Source organism: Phlebotomus papatasi, chromosome 3 (assembly GCF_024763615.1).
Source record: "Phlebotomus papatasi isolate M1 chromosome 3, Ppap_2.1, whole genome shotgun sequence".
In the NCBI taxonomy this organism is placed as follows: Eukaryota; Metazoa; Arthropoda; class Insecta; order Diptera; family Psychodidae; genus Phlebotomus; species Phlebotomus papatasi.
In genome coordinates, this window is record NC_077224.1 from 80,691,494 (window position 1) to 80,705,791 (window position 14,298).

Sequence of the window (14,298 nt, forward strand, 5' to 3'; positions counted from 1 at the left end):
AAAAAGATCCACCTCTTTGACTTCTCACCAGCCCAAATTTTCATCCTAATCAGGTTATTTTCTGCGTTCTATTTGATTTAGAATGCGCCAATCGACCTTGGAATGAGAATTTTCTCACCATCGAAGAGATCAGTTTGTTTTTGACCAAGAGTGATATGCTTCACCGGGCGCCTCCACTGCCCCTGGAGCTTTTTTCTAAAAAGCAACATCATGACCGTTTTTTTGCGATCTTCTAGCTTTGTTACTATGCAACAAAGCACTGAAATTAATATGATCACGCGCGTGTACCCAAGTTCAGTGTCTCTAGGTGCCCACAAAAAAAATCCCCTATTGCAGAGGAATCAGTATAGGAAATCTTCCATTTCGCTGATTTGATTCTCTAAGCACAGAAATCGTGCATCTCACACTCCTCTTAGGCGATTCATTTGGGCATCATTATATACTCCAAAGAAGCGAAGTTGATGGAGAAGGAGGTGAAGCAAATCACAGAATATAATTCCGTGTGATCATTTTTCTCTCTTTGGTGGACATATTTTTTTTTGTTTCTGAACGATGGACAAAAGAGAGCAAAAAGAAAACAAACACCATATTAAATAAATAAATTGCTTGTTGCGCAATTTTCTACACTGAGAGAAAAAAAAGGTCTAATAGGTAGGGTTAAGAATGTAGAAGATCGATTTGGACAATTGAGGTTTGGATTAACATCGAAGCATGTAAAACTCACACCAACAGAACTTGAAGTAACGCTAATATTTGTTTAAGTGTAAAAACAACGCTCTTATAAGGCTTACAAGTGTAGTTTTAAGTCCTAAAATCGTTTATAACATGTACAAAAATTACAATTACTACACTGAGAAATAAGAGGGTGCGATTAACATTTTTTCCTCAGAAATTTAACACTTTTTAGGTGTAAAAATATATCTACATTTTTTAATGTTAATTCTACACCTTATTAAGAGTAAAATTAACACGAAAAAGGATACCTTTAACACCTAATACATCTAAAATGAGTAATATTTACACAGATTTTGGATCAATAATGCAGGGTAAAATTAAAATTTCCGGAATGTTATTTTAACTTTTTCGGATTTCTGTCAGTGTATTCATGGGTATAAAAGGGTATAACACTTTTTATAATTATTTTTTACTGCTCAAACTCAAAGACAGATCAATTATAAATGTTCTTTTTATCCAACTTGTCACCGGTCTGCAGCATAACCGGTATGAGATATCGACATCCAGTCTTCGGTGACCCACCATAAGTGCACATTATGTTTATTGGTTTATTTAGAACATGGCTGTGAGACTTCTTTTCATTTTCAAAGACCTTTTATAGATATTCAAGTTGAATATTTCGTAGATTTTGTAAATAGACTCCTATGACCGAAAAACGTTTTGATAGCGAATTTTCGAAGGTCAAAATTATTGTAAGGCCTTTTCCTCAATAAATTTTGTCAAACACGGTTTTTTTAAAGGTCTTGAAATGTCTGAGGTCTACACACTAGAAGAAATTTTCGTCAGAAATTGCCTTTTTAAAAAAATTCTGACGTTTCTGGCCACAAGGATAGGGGAAATTTTCTTTAAAAATGCATTTTTTAAAGAAATTTCTCCTAGTGTGTAGAGGCCTTAACCCAGGGGATGACATTAGCTTTGAAAAATGCGACCAGTTTTAGTATAATTTTTTTCCTGTTTTCTTAAACATTTCTCGGGATATCTCCGAAACTACGTAGGTTACCAATTTTGGGTTTTTGGTTGCCTATTCAGTATTAAGTTGGCTTTTATTTTGTATTTGCATTTCTTTCTAATTCATTCTACGATGAAAGAAAACACCTAGTAAACTCCAAAGATTTTCGGCACGCTAGAAACCTGGTCTAACCCTATTTCATCGAAGTTATTCGGCTTTAAATCGGCAAAGTACCCCTAATTGATTTATGTTTCTCGTATATTTTTCAAAATCTTTATTGTTTATTAGAAAGTTGAGAAGACGGATGGAGGCCAAACGGTGAGAGATATCGACTGCCAGTCTTCAATGACCCCCCTTACAAGTCGATATTATCTAGAACAATTTTTTAAAGATAATCCTAAGTAGCAAAATATGGTCAACATGAAGGTATTTTTATAATAAGGTCATAGTAATTGCCGTTGTCGTCGTGGTAGGTTTGCTCAACCTTATGTACCTCCAGAGACTTTTCCTTTAGGCCCTTGACACACCTTCGACTTAAGCCGAGAAATGGCTTAGTGGAAAATTATAGAAATGTGGTTTAACCATTATTTTTAATATACTAATCCATCTCGGCTAATGCCCAGGTCTGTCAAGGTCCTATACTCCGGTGCCCTCCGTCTCCGGGATCAGCGGTTGAAGGAACAGCTTGTCCATTGCCTCGCGTAGGTCGTTTCCAGTGCAATACATCCATCATCCGAGGCTCTGTTGTGTCTTTGCGAGCACAATACTGTAAAGAGGGTGCAAGCCTGAAGCCACAGGCCTCCTTGCCCAGGAGATACGGGTTTAGCTTAGTCGTTATGCTAAATTAACGGTTTTCAAAGCTGTGCTTATTCCTATTTTCGCCTGTGGTCATGAGATTTGGCGAATGACCGAAAGTATAAGATTGCTAATAGAAGCTGCTGAGATGAGGTATCTCTAGGCGGTTGAGGAAATCACTCGCTGAGATCGAGTGAGAAATGTAGCCGTTCGTAAGGCGCTTAAGAGAAGGGGAGTAGCTTTTTCGGGTCGAGAGATCACGATTTCAATGGTATGGGCATGTTCAGCGCATGAATAGAAAAAGATTCCCCAGAAAATCTATGCAAGGCATTACTATTCTTTCGTAATGCTTAATTCGAAATCTCCTACAGGTATGCAGATTTTCTGTATGCATAAAGTCATTTTGTGCGGACTTAACCCTTTCCGAAAATTTGCATTATCTCGGGACCCCCTGTACTCTTTTGATCCTGTTTCAGAGAAGGGAACAGATAAACAATATTTAAAAAAAATACCGTTGCAATATTAATTGAAGAACTGACTTCTACAAATATATTGTTTTTTTTTCTCAATCGATAGAATTTTTACTCCATATTCCGTTAATTTCAATAAAAATTCAAAGTCATCATAACGTAAAAATTACTTTTTACTTACATGGCTTACATGACAAAATATTTTTAGGGTTGATTTCAACAACAAATCTTGTTTTTTTAAACTCAATTTTTTCTCAGTGTACCATAGAGAAACAATCGAGGAGTGATGTTTTTTTTTGCTTTTGGCCCAGGGGTCATTAATCTTCTGCACTTCTATATGCAAAAATCTTCATAGTTAAATAGCCAAATAAGACCCCTCTTTCAGAAAAAAATTCTGTGTGAGTGTGGTGAAAGATGGGGAGACAAATACTAATGAAAAAGAAAATAAATTGTGAGATATCGTATAAGTTACATTGTTATTAATGTGTGAATAATGGAGTTTAAGTACCCGCAAACGTTTATCATCAATCTAAATTGACACATGGTTTCGAGTACATAGTTTTATTGTGTTAGGCGTTGGAGATCGATTTCGATAGTAAATTCATTTATCGGCTGAATTAATATTGCGAAGGCAAGACGAGGAAAGGGTTTCCGAGAGAAAAAAACTGAAATGTCCGCAGGAAAAATCTGCTGATTCTTGGGAAGAGGAGATTTTGTTGGATATTTTCTTCTCTGCATCATCATGTGGTTTGTGTGACTCTAGAAGGAGTTACAGCATCGAAGCCTCGGATTTAGAAGGTGGAATAGAAAGATTGACAATGCAGATTAAGCTAAATGAAAGCTTTGGTGAAGTTTCGTTTTATTCTAGTGGAAAATTGATGTGCTTCTTGGTCTTTTATTATTTTATTTATTGGAGTTTATTTTGAAGATACAATGTCGGCCAAAAGTTTCTTGACAAGTCTATGTTCGAGAAACCTGGTGGAAAAAATGATAAAAAAATAACTTTTTAAAATGTTTCTGTTTTCTGTTTATGGCTGTAATCCATAAATGGTATTTATGTTTTGTAAAAAAATAATTATTTTCCCAAAATTGATAATTTTTTCATCGACCAAAAGTTTCTTGACATCTTTAAAAAGGTAACTCAAAATAGTCAAATTGTCAAATACGTACAGCCAACTTCTTTTTATCCTCTTATAGTTTTAATTTATATCATTTCAGAGACAAATGGTAGGTTTGCAGATTTCTAAATTTTGCAAAGAGTGAGGATCACTGTAGTCGACCGTTGCGTCAACTGGGTTAACAAGTGTCGAATTGATAGGAAGTATTAGGCTGACAAACTACAATCTTTCATTAGTATCACAAGTGGCAGTGCATGAGCATGCCTAGAGGCACTGTATTACACCATGAAGACCTCTCTAGAACGTTTTTAATGTCACGTAGACAAAAAGACTACATTTTGACTACTTTTTGACGTCAGGGTAACCACGGTAACCACTAAGTAAGCGGTCATTAATCGTTCTTTTGCTGCACGCTCGATACAAATTCACATGGGATATTAACATAATTGCTATCAAATACTAGACTTAGCATAATCTTTAGATAAGATAGACGTTTAGTACACTGCTTCAATCACAAGGTTCTGTTTAAAAATGATGAGATCCTTATATAGAAAGTCTGACGTTGTTTAAAGTCATATGACAAGGTGAATATGCTTCGATTCGCCTCAATTCCTATGTTCACCTCCAAGCAGGCTAGATGCTTAGAAGCCCCCGGTACACCTGTGAGCGATAGAAGATTAGGTAACCAACCCAAATGGGAAGTCACGAACCTGAGGCTAACTAACAAGGTATATGATCCTTCTAGAGAGGATTAAGCAAGGGGCTAACAATCCCTCCCTATGTCAAACGGGCTCCCTGTGTGAGAACAAAGATGTCCAGGCAATTCTTTTGTAAATCATCTAAGGAAATTTTTACAAGAAATCATCAAAAGTTCTCTTTAGGATATTACCGATCTTTCCGAAACTGAAAATCCATTTGGGAAATATCTGTGTTCTCCATAGGAAATTTCTACTTCTAAGCGAGGTAATTTCTCCAGTAGTGATTTGATCCGTATTCCCATGGATACAATCTTTGAGGATTTTTAGGACAAAATTCCATCCATGAATAACGAAATTTTTGTTGAAAATCCTAATGAATTTCAGAGGAAACAATCAATGGAAAACCTTAAAGGAATTCTTTGGGAATTTCCTGGAAATTCTGATTACAAAAAATCGAACGGAATTTTCTGTGATCTTGTTGGGAAATTTCCAAATCCCAAAAAAGTAATTTCTTCAGTTATTCCCTTCTAATTTCCAATAAGGGAATTCTTGCAGATATTTAGGGGAAAATTCACTTCAGAAACATTGACATTTCTGGGGCAAATCCCAAGAAATGTTAGAGGAAATAACCTTCAGAAATTTCTCTAGGAATTCTCTGGGTATTCCCTAAGAAACTAACGATTTTTCCAAAACTGAAAATTCATTAAGAATTCCTTGTGGTTTTTCTTGGGAAATTTTCACAGCTTTTTTGGTGAAATTTTCCTAAAGAATCAATAGGGAAATTTCTCCTGGGATACTTTTTTTAATTGGGCGAATTCATACACAAAGCGAATGACATTTTTTCGAGGTTAGAAAGCGCATTTGCCACTGTAATAAAATTCGAAATTCAGGGAAAAATGGTGAAAATACTCGCATATTCACCAAAACCGGAATACTCATTATTCACCAAAATAATTGGTCTGTCAGAGGCCCGTCAAGCCTAACAAAAAGTGAAGCTATTTTTCAGTTTTCCTTGTAAAAATTTTGCATATATTGCACCACGACTTAAACAAATTTGCTCGTACTTCTTGTATAATTTTGGCGAACATTATGAAATATGTATTTTTAGATAGCTTTTAATGCACGATTCCGAAATATATCAGACTAATAAGTCAATTCTCTTTAGGAAAAAACTTGCCAATAGTCTTCAGTGCGTTTATGCAAAAACGTATGGAAAAATGAAATGTCGAGAGGCCCCTGGGTCTGTACTCACCAGTTATTACTCACTTGCATCATGATCATTTTCCACCGTTTATCCTTATTGGGGTCGCAAGCCTGTGACATTCAGTTTAGCAGCCTACGCCTCTCGATCCTTCGCCATTTCAGGAAGTTGTTCGGTTTCGATCTGAAGGCACTCCAAGGGAAGATCTTGAATTTGATTCAGCCACTTTGCCCTAGGTCTGGCCTGCCCCGAGGTTGAGGTCTCCTCACAATGGCTTGCGTATAGCTTTTCGAGAACTGTAGGATGAGATACTCCACCGAAATTTCCTTGACTTCTCCAAGGAGATTTTTTAATGGGGTGCTTGCAATACTGTGACCATTTGCTGTACTGAAAGCTCAGAAGTGTTGGAAGCAATTGAGACGAATCTTGTCACTTTCCACCGTTGAGGACCACTTTTACTCCATGTTGCCACCCTCAGAAGAGTTTCCTTCGTGTACAACCCTCATCCTCTTCACCGCAAGCAATGGCAAAAGGCTCGAGAAGAATTGTAAGCATATATGCGATGGCATAGGCCTCTTTCCTTTTAGCCCCCATCTGGTGGGTACCCGAAGAGTGACGCTTTTATATTTATGGTTGTGTGTTTTTGGCGCCACTCACTCGTCCTTCCTCTTCGACAGCAAAAGCTATATAACACCCTCAGCCCCAAATTATTTGCCCCAAACCCTCGCCCTTGTCAATTTGTCTTCCTCATCGCCCGTCAACCTTTCTCTCTCACTCACACAGAGCCCACCCCACGTAGAAAAAAGCTTCACAGAGCGCTTGAGTGAGAATAAACGAAATAAACACATCCCAGCCGTAAGATTCATAAAGTCAAAGTCATAAAAGATCCTCTGTCGAGGGGAGTAAAAGGGGTATCAAGTGTGTGAGATTGGGTGGGTGACGACAACTTTTATTTGTTTCATGACCTACGGCCACATTTCTACGATGAAGATTTGTTTTCTTATCAAACAACTAAATTTTCTGCCAAAGCTCCCACAGTACGCATACATTTTCCCAATTCACCCTTCATAAGACCTCTCGCACCCAATCTTAAGTTCCATGGACCCAGGAAAAAATAATAATATAAGAGGTCATCGTGACCCTTAAGGCTAAATACATTGACGATCTCAGTTAATTTGAATACAACCTGATGAGAGGCAATGGAGCCAGTTTCTTCAAGTTGTTCTAAACTTTTTCTCATCTCTTGCCATTTTCTATGTAGTTATTCTCTAAGACATAGTCATCTAAATAGGGAAACATGAAGCAATAGTTTGAGCGTTGGAGAAAAAAAAAAGTTAATGTGCAAGTTGATGACCCAGTTCAAGGATTTTTCGAGACATTCTACTCTCCGGAAAGAAACCATTTGCAAACTTCATTTCTATATTGAATTAATATATTCTGGTAGATGCTGCTCTTGCTGAAACTAATTTATTGCTCTGCCCTCACAACATTCTAATGTCAGAAGAATTAGAACGATTGACTGGATTGATTTTATTTAGAAAATTTCTGCTATCGATTTTGTTTTGAAAAGCAAGAGATCATTTGAATAAAAGCTGCATCTATTTTTACTTTAAAATTTTTGGTCAGTACGATTCTTTAGGACTCCACTTCAATAACTTTTTAACGACTGATTAATTACCTTCATCGCTCAATATAAATTAAAACGTTAGAGATTAAACTTTTTGTAGAACTGAAATAATATAATTAGCATAACAATAAAATTATCAAAGTGAAACATTTCTTGTTTACTTCACTCACATTAATTAGCATAAATAGAATTACCGTAAAATGACTGACATATTACTAAGAGCCGAGAAAAGAGAAAAGAAGAAGAAAAGAGAAAATACCATTTTCTTTTTCATAAAAAAGTTTCAAAATAGACGTTATTCCTGATAAAATTTATCAAAAATAAAAGTATTTTTACTTTTTTTATTTTATTTAATTTTAATATTTTTTTCAATCTCAAGATTTTGGTCGTACGATCATCTATAATTGCTGTATTTTTTCGAAAATGATTGTAAATTAGCTTCTCAATTCTAAGATAAAGAGAGCTAGTGCCAAAATTAGAGATTTCCTATTCTGAGTTAAAAACTACCCAAGAAGCAAAAGCTGTCATATAGGACCCACGACTTTGACAAATATTTAAACCGACCTTTGAAAGGCTTATAATAAAAATTTTGTGTTGAAATTTCGTAATCCACTTAAGGTAAGTAAAAAATTAAAATTAGTAAGTAAAACATAAAAATTGTTAAGTAAAAAAATCGAAAATTGTGAGAAAAACAAAACTGGTAAGTAGAAAAAAACTAAAATTGCAAGTAAAAATATCTTTAATGGTGAGTAAGAAAATCCTAAATGGTAAGTAAAAAAACACAAAATTGATATGTAAAAAATCAAAAATGTTGAAATGTTTCACTATTGGGTCAAAGGGAAATTTTCTGTATTTTGGGAAATTATTAGTTCTGCCCCTTGGGGCAAAGGGAAATTTTTGGAAAGTTATAAAATATACTTCTACCATTTGTATCATTTTTGGTTTTTTTTTACTTACTATTTTTGATTTCTTTATTTACCATTTTCGATTTTTTACTTACCAAACTTACAATTTTATTTACCATTCCAACATTTTACTTACCGAACCCAATTTTTTACTTACCAAAATTGATTTTTTTACTTACCAATTTTGATGTTTTACTTACTAAGTAAATTTTTTACTTACCGTTTTTACCAAAATAGTTACCAAAAATGTTTTAGCCATTACTTTTTTCCTTGTTCAATACGCCGATCCTCAACAAAAACACTTTAATTCAACTAATAAATTAAAAAAATAAAGTCTAAATGAACTTCAAATTGACTTTTTGTTAGAATGACGTAGTAGGCGTGGCTATATCAACGATTCCTTGCGCAAAAGGATTGAATAATGACGAATGTTCTTTCAAAATAGTCGTTGGTGTTGACCGATGGCATCTACGTCTCGTTTTAAGCACCATAGTGCTTCTTAAACACTTCTAGAGAAGTATTTCGCGACGTAACAACCTTATAGAACCAAAATTCTTATAATATGTGATTACTAAAAATGAAGTGGCACACTCTTAAGAGACTTAAAGGCTTGTACAGGAATTTCAACACAAAATTCTCATTATTTTAACTCTTTAAGGGTGAGAGGATCACAAATTGAGGTCAGAGAAATCATGTTTTCAGACTTTTTTGAGCAAAACGTAACTTTAAAATGCTGTAAAAAAGTTTAATTTTTGGGTCACCGGTGACCAAATCGTCATTGAAAGGTTAAACGTGAATTAAAAGATTTATCAATGTCTTGGCTCAAAGAATGATATAAGCTGATTGTAAGAATTTGTGTTCTATAACGTCGTACTTTGATAATCCTACAAGGCAACAATAAGAAAAAAGATGCTTCTTGTCAAATTGCGCTGAAATTTTCTTTATTTGAAGGTTTTAGAGGTCCTTCTGACTAACTAGCTTTAAAATTAAATATAACTTGAAGTACTTCAAAATTTCCATTTTAAATTCTCTATTGTGAAATTTCTTACATTTCTGCCTAAAATGATAAAAAAAATATTATTTTAAAATTAAATGTTTAACCGAAAATAGAAATCAATACTGGTAAAAATAAAAAGAACAAATTGATCCAAATGTGATTTTTAGGATGGATCAAATTAAGATTTTCTATTATGATAAATGTGCATTCAAAGTTTGGAATTTGTTTTATCTTTTGCAAAAGGATCAAATTGAATCAGTTTCATCCTTTTATTTTTACCAGTGAAGCTTTAAAAGTCGATTTAAAGATTTGCTGTTTAAATATTTATGTCAGAATTATGAGAACTCTGGGATAGGTCTCAAGATCATAAAAACTCAAGTATTTTTTTAAATCTTTATCGAATGAATTTTGTTAATATTTGGTCGTAAATTATTTGATATTTTTAGTATAGACATTTCTAGGTTCATCCCTTTTAGATTTTTCTAGACTGTATTTCTTACATCATAAACATATTCGTCAGCAATAATAAATTTATTACAGATCTACGAAACTCTTCCTAAGAGTAGGAAAAGAGGAGAAAAAATCGTTTTATATAATATCGACTTATGGTGCTATTCTAATGAAAAAAATGAGCATGCTTTTTAGCACATTACTGTTCTCAAGTACTAAAAAATCGATAAATTTGGAGTGGCACCATTATGGATGATCATTAAAAATCAGAAATCGTTATCTCTTACCGTTTATTCTCTCAGCTATGTATGTTAGCAGTTCAAACTTTTACTACAACTTATTTGTATAGAAAAAGCGGTGGCAAAGCGTCCGAGGCTTTTGAGTTTCTCGAACTCCCGATAAGGAGCTCTACCTTTGCATTCTTAGTCATTGTGACTCATTAATGACCAAATATTGCTACTTGGGTATATCTATATATATGCAATTGTAATTATCTGTATGATTTTTTGTAAGTTCCACCGATTCAAAAAGCTCTTCAAAAGTTCTTCCATTGTATTACTGATGAGACATTCTCATAGAGATTTTCTAGTTAATTTCAGTCCTGAGAACATGCCAAAAATGAGAAAATTGGCCAATTGATCGTGCTGGAGGTATAAGAATTACAACTTTTGAATTGTGTTTGGTTATGTATATGTAAATCTGTGGGAGATTACAAATGACACCAATTAATTTCTCACAGAAAATGCTGTTCAACTGCAAAATTGAAGTGGATGGCGTTCTTTTTTTTTCTGCGTGTGACCTCTTCTTCGTACACACCATTTCTCATCACTATTGAATTTTTATTTTTCTCTCTATGGCAAAAGTTTTGGGTGTTCTTTTTTTTTCTCCTTTTGGTGCTTCTACATCTTTGGACTCCTCTTCCCTCTAGCTAGCACTCTTCTGCCATTTTTATTATTATTACACATCACTCGGATGAAGTTTTGGCAGTTTTTTGTGTGCAGAATGGTTTTGTTGTTCTCGTGAATTTTTGAATCATATACAATTCAGGGGTTTTGTGGGAGGTCGCGGGGAGGTCGTGAAGAAGTAAGAAGTACAAAAAAAAAAGCCGGGACCATAGACGAGTGTTGCTGCGGAGGATGAATAATCGTATGGTGGAAAGAAACAAATAAGACGAGTGTTGTGGAATTTTTTCCGCATTCAAATTCAGATTCCACAAAGTGCAATTACACCGCATCCACTTTTATTTCTTTTTATTTTTTTCTCCACATTCTAACCCAAGAGATAAACTCTGGGCTATGGAAAAAAAGTTTCGCTGTAGCGCCTTTTTCATCTTTTGGGGACTTGTAGAAAAAATAGCAAAGAAGGTTTAATGAATTTGCCTCATGAGAAATTTGCTCTCAAGGTTGCTTCTAGTTTAAATGATTGTTTTTTCTTTTCTTTTCTTATTCTTCTCTAGCTCAACAACTTTTCATCATTTCAGCCTTTTGCTATTGTTTAGGTATTTAACCTTCGAACGATGTGCACTTTTTTGCAGGAAAATCAAAACCCATAAAACGCACATTTCCGGGATTTCATTACGACATGAAATTCACATTAATGCGCAGCTTTGATGTGCGTCGTGATATATTAGATGATTTCACAGTGTGATACAGATGATGTGCTTATAATACAATTTTCCAGTAGTGCAATAAAAAATATACTAATGGATTACAACTTTCAGGAATGCTTGAACTAGTTTGCTTAGATTTTCAGACCTTTCAAATGAAATCAAACTTAACCAAATCGGTTAAGAATTAAGCCCTATATAGCGTTTTTAACAATTAAAATTGAAAAAAAAAAATTGTAAGATTATGATCATTCTTAAGGCCTCTATACACTAGAAATTTAAGCCTTTAATTGGCATTATTGAAGAAATTTTGACAGTTTTTCTTACAAAAATGTGGGCAATTTGTTTTGATATAAGTACATAAATTTTCCTGGTGTGTAAAGGTCATTAATGATGTTTCGAAAACATAGTGATATGACACGAAATATTCGCAAAGTAACTTCAGAGGCGAAACACAAAATTCCCTGAACAAAATCCGTTGATGTGGTTGTCAAATAGCATATTTGCATCTAAAAGTTAAAATTCATGCTAGCAACTCATATGGCAGCGATAGACATTGAGGCATTTTGAAAAAAAGAAGCTAAATTGAGAGTAGAATCAGAGCGGGTACCCTTGCTATTCTACCTTGCCTCCATCAGCTGCATAACTGATTGCGCCTTTGGCAGTACTTTGTTAGGCTTGAACCGAGGATTCTACACAACCCTCTGGGAAGCGACGAGGCTGTTGCCCCTGCTTCCTAGTTCCCGAACTCACCTTTTCGAACGGTGCCATTAGAGAACACTGGGATCGAGGACTCCTTGCGTTTTGGACTTTCGGGCACAGGACTTTGCCCCCGTCTTAGGTCTCCGTGGATGCCCGTGCTAGCCTTCTTAAATATTACAGAGCGGATATTATCATTATCAACTTGAATTCTGGTCTGAAGCCAAAGGCGCTATGCAATCTTCTGAGAAATTCTAAGATCGTTACTTCTTCCCTTGGCCAATAGAACCGTTCTTCCTAGATAGTGTGCCAAAGCTTTTGCTTACTCTAAACGGTTACCTATCAGAGAGAGTGTTGAGACTATTGCCCCTGTCTGCCCCCCCCCCCCCCCCCCCCTTGTCGAGGCTGCCGCCAATTCCTTAGGAAGTGTTCGAAGTTAATTACCTCTTCCTAACCACACAGAAAGAGAGCCGTGGTTGTTACCCCCTCTGTCAGTCCGACAATAACTTCGTTCGTCTAAGACGTAACATTTCTTTGGAGGTTAAATCTTCTCTTCCATAAGCGAGTCTTGACTTGGCTTAAGTGGTGCTACGTTCCATTGAGATACAAAGCCTCTTGCACAACCCTTCAACATTCTCCGCGATTCAAACCGGTAACCATCTAGAAGAGCCACAACACACCCAGTCTACCCACTACCTCCTGCCGGCTCTTTCGGGAGCGTCCTCTCGAACGAACTCCTTCCGGTTTCGGATTCAGCAGCTTCTTGGCCATTCTATCATCTGACATTCGGTACACATAAGCGAACCTGCTCAGTTGCTTCGCCCGGATGGAGGCAGCAATGTTGGGCTGTCCATAGAGTTGCTTTAATTCGTGGTTCAATCTAGTACGAAATTCCCCGGTTGAAACATCCCAGACAGCTCCTAATATCAGTTTGAAAGATTTGTATTTCAAAGATAAGTAGCGTATTTTCTTTGGCACGTCGTCGGCTGCGTCTACCTCTGTCGTATCTGCATTTCTTTTGTGTCAGCATTTCACGCAAAAGGAGACGTCTGTATTGTAGCTTGCACCAAATGCTGATGCAAAACAAATGCAGATACGACTGAGGTAGCCGCAACCGACGACGTGTCAGTTCTACTAAGTAATACCTAAGCGAGTCTCTACTGTCATATTTGTCAACCTTCTATTGTAAATCACGAGTAGCGCAGTATCTGTCGAAGGAGAACCCGATCATTGGCGAATGAAGGCCCATAGTGTCTTGAACCTTGTAGTAGATGAGGTTACTTACGCTTTAAGACGTCTCGTCTAGCCCTAAGTTAGTCGTCTCTAGTCCCAATTAACGTCACCTTGTCGTTAGGAATGTGACATAGATAGGAGGAGGTAGGGCTAGTTTGAGCTGTGGGGCTACATTGATATACGACTTCTCCGTAGATTTGTAAAGGATGCTGGGTAGGGCGTTTCAACTAGGAAAAAATTTTTTTGGCACTATTCTCACGGTGCTGTATTTGATGAGACAAGAAAGTTTTTCTTCTACGACCATATGATCAGACGCTGTTTAGAGGTGGCTGAACGATACTCTCTGTAGAACAAATTTCTGATTTTACCGGATTTTACACTACAGAGAGGGTCGTTCAGCCACCTCTAAACAGCGTCTGATCATATGGTCATAGAAGAAAAACTTTCTTGTCTCATCAAATACAGCACCGTGAGAATAGTGCCAAAAAAATTTTTTCCTAGTTGAAACGCCCTAATGCTGGGTCTTATCATAATTTAAATTAGCTCCACAATTGTTTAGTTTATCTAAATTGCATTACATTGAATTCCAGTTTCCTTTAGAAAAATGCTCATAGGCATGAGATAAATCCTCATACATTTTTTGGTCCTTCGAGCCGGTTTTTAAACCTGCAATGGCAACACGCCGACGAACCAAAGGACCGAGCCAGAAATACTTAGGCGGTGGTCTGATGCTTCATTGTCTCAGCGGTCACCAGAATTCCGTCTAAGTATTTCTGACTCCATTGCGAGTTTAAAAACCGGCTCGAAGTACCAAA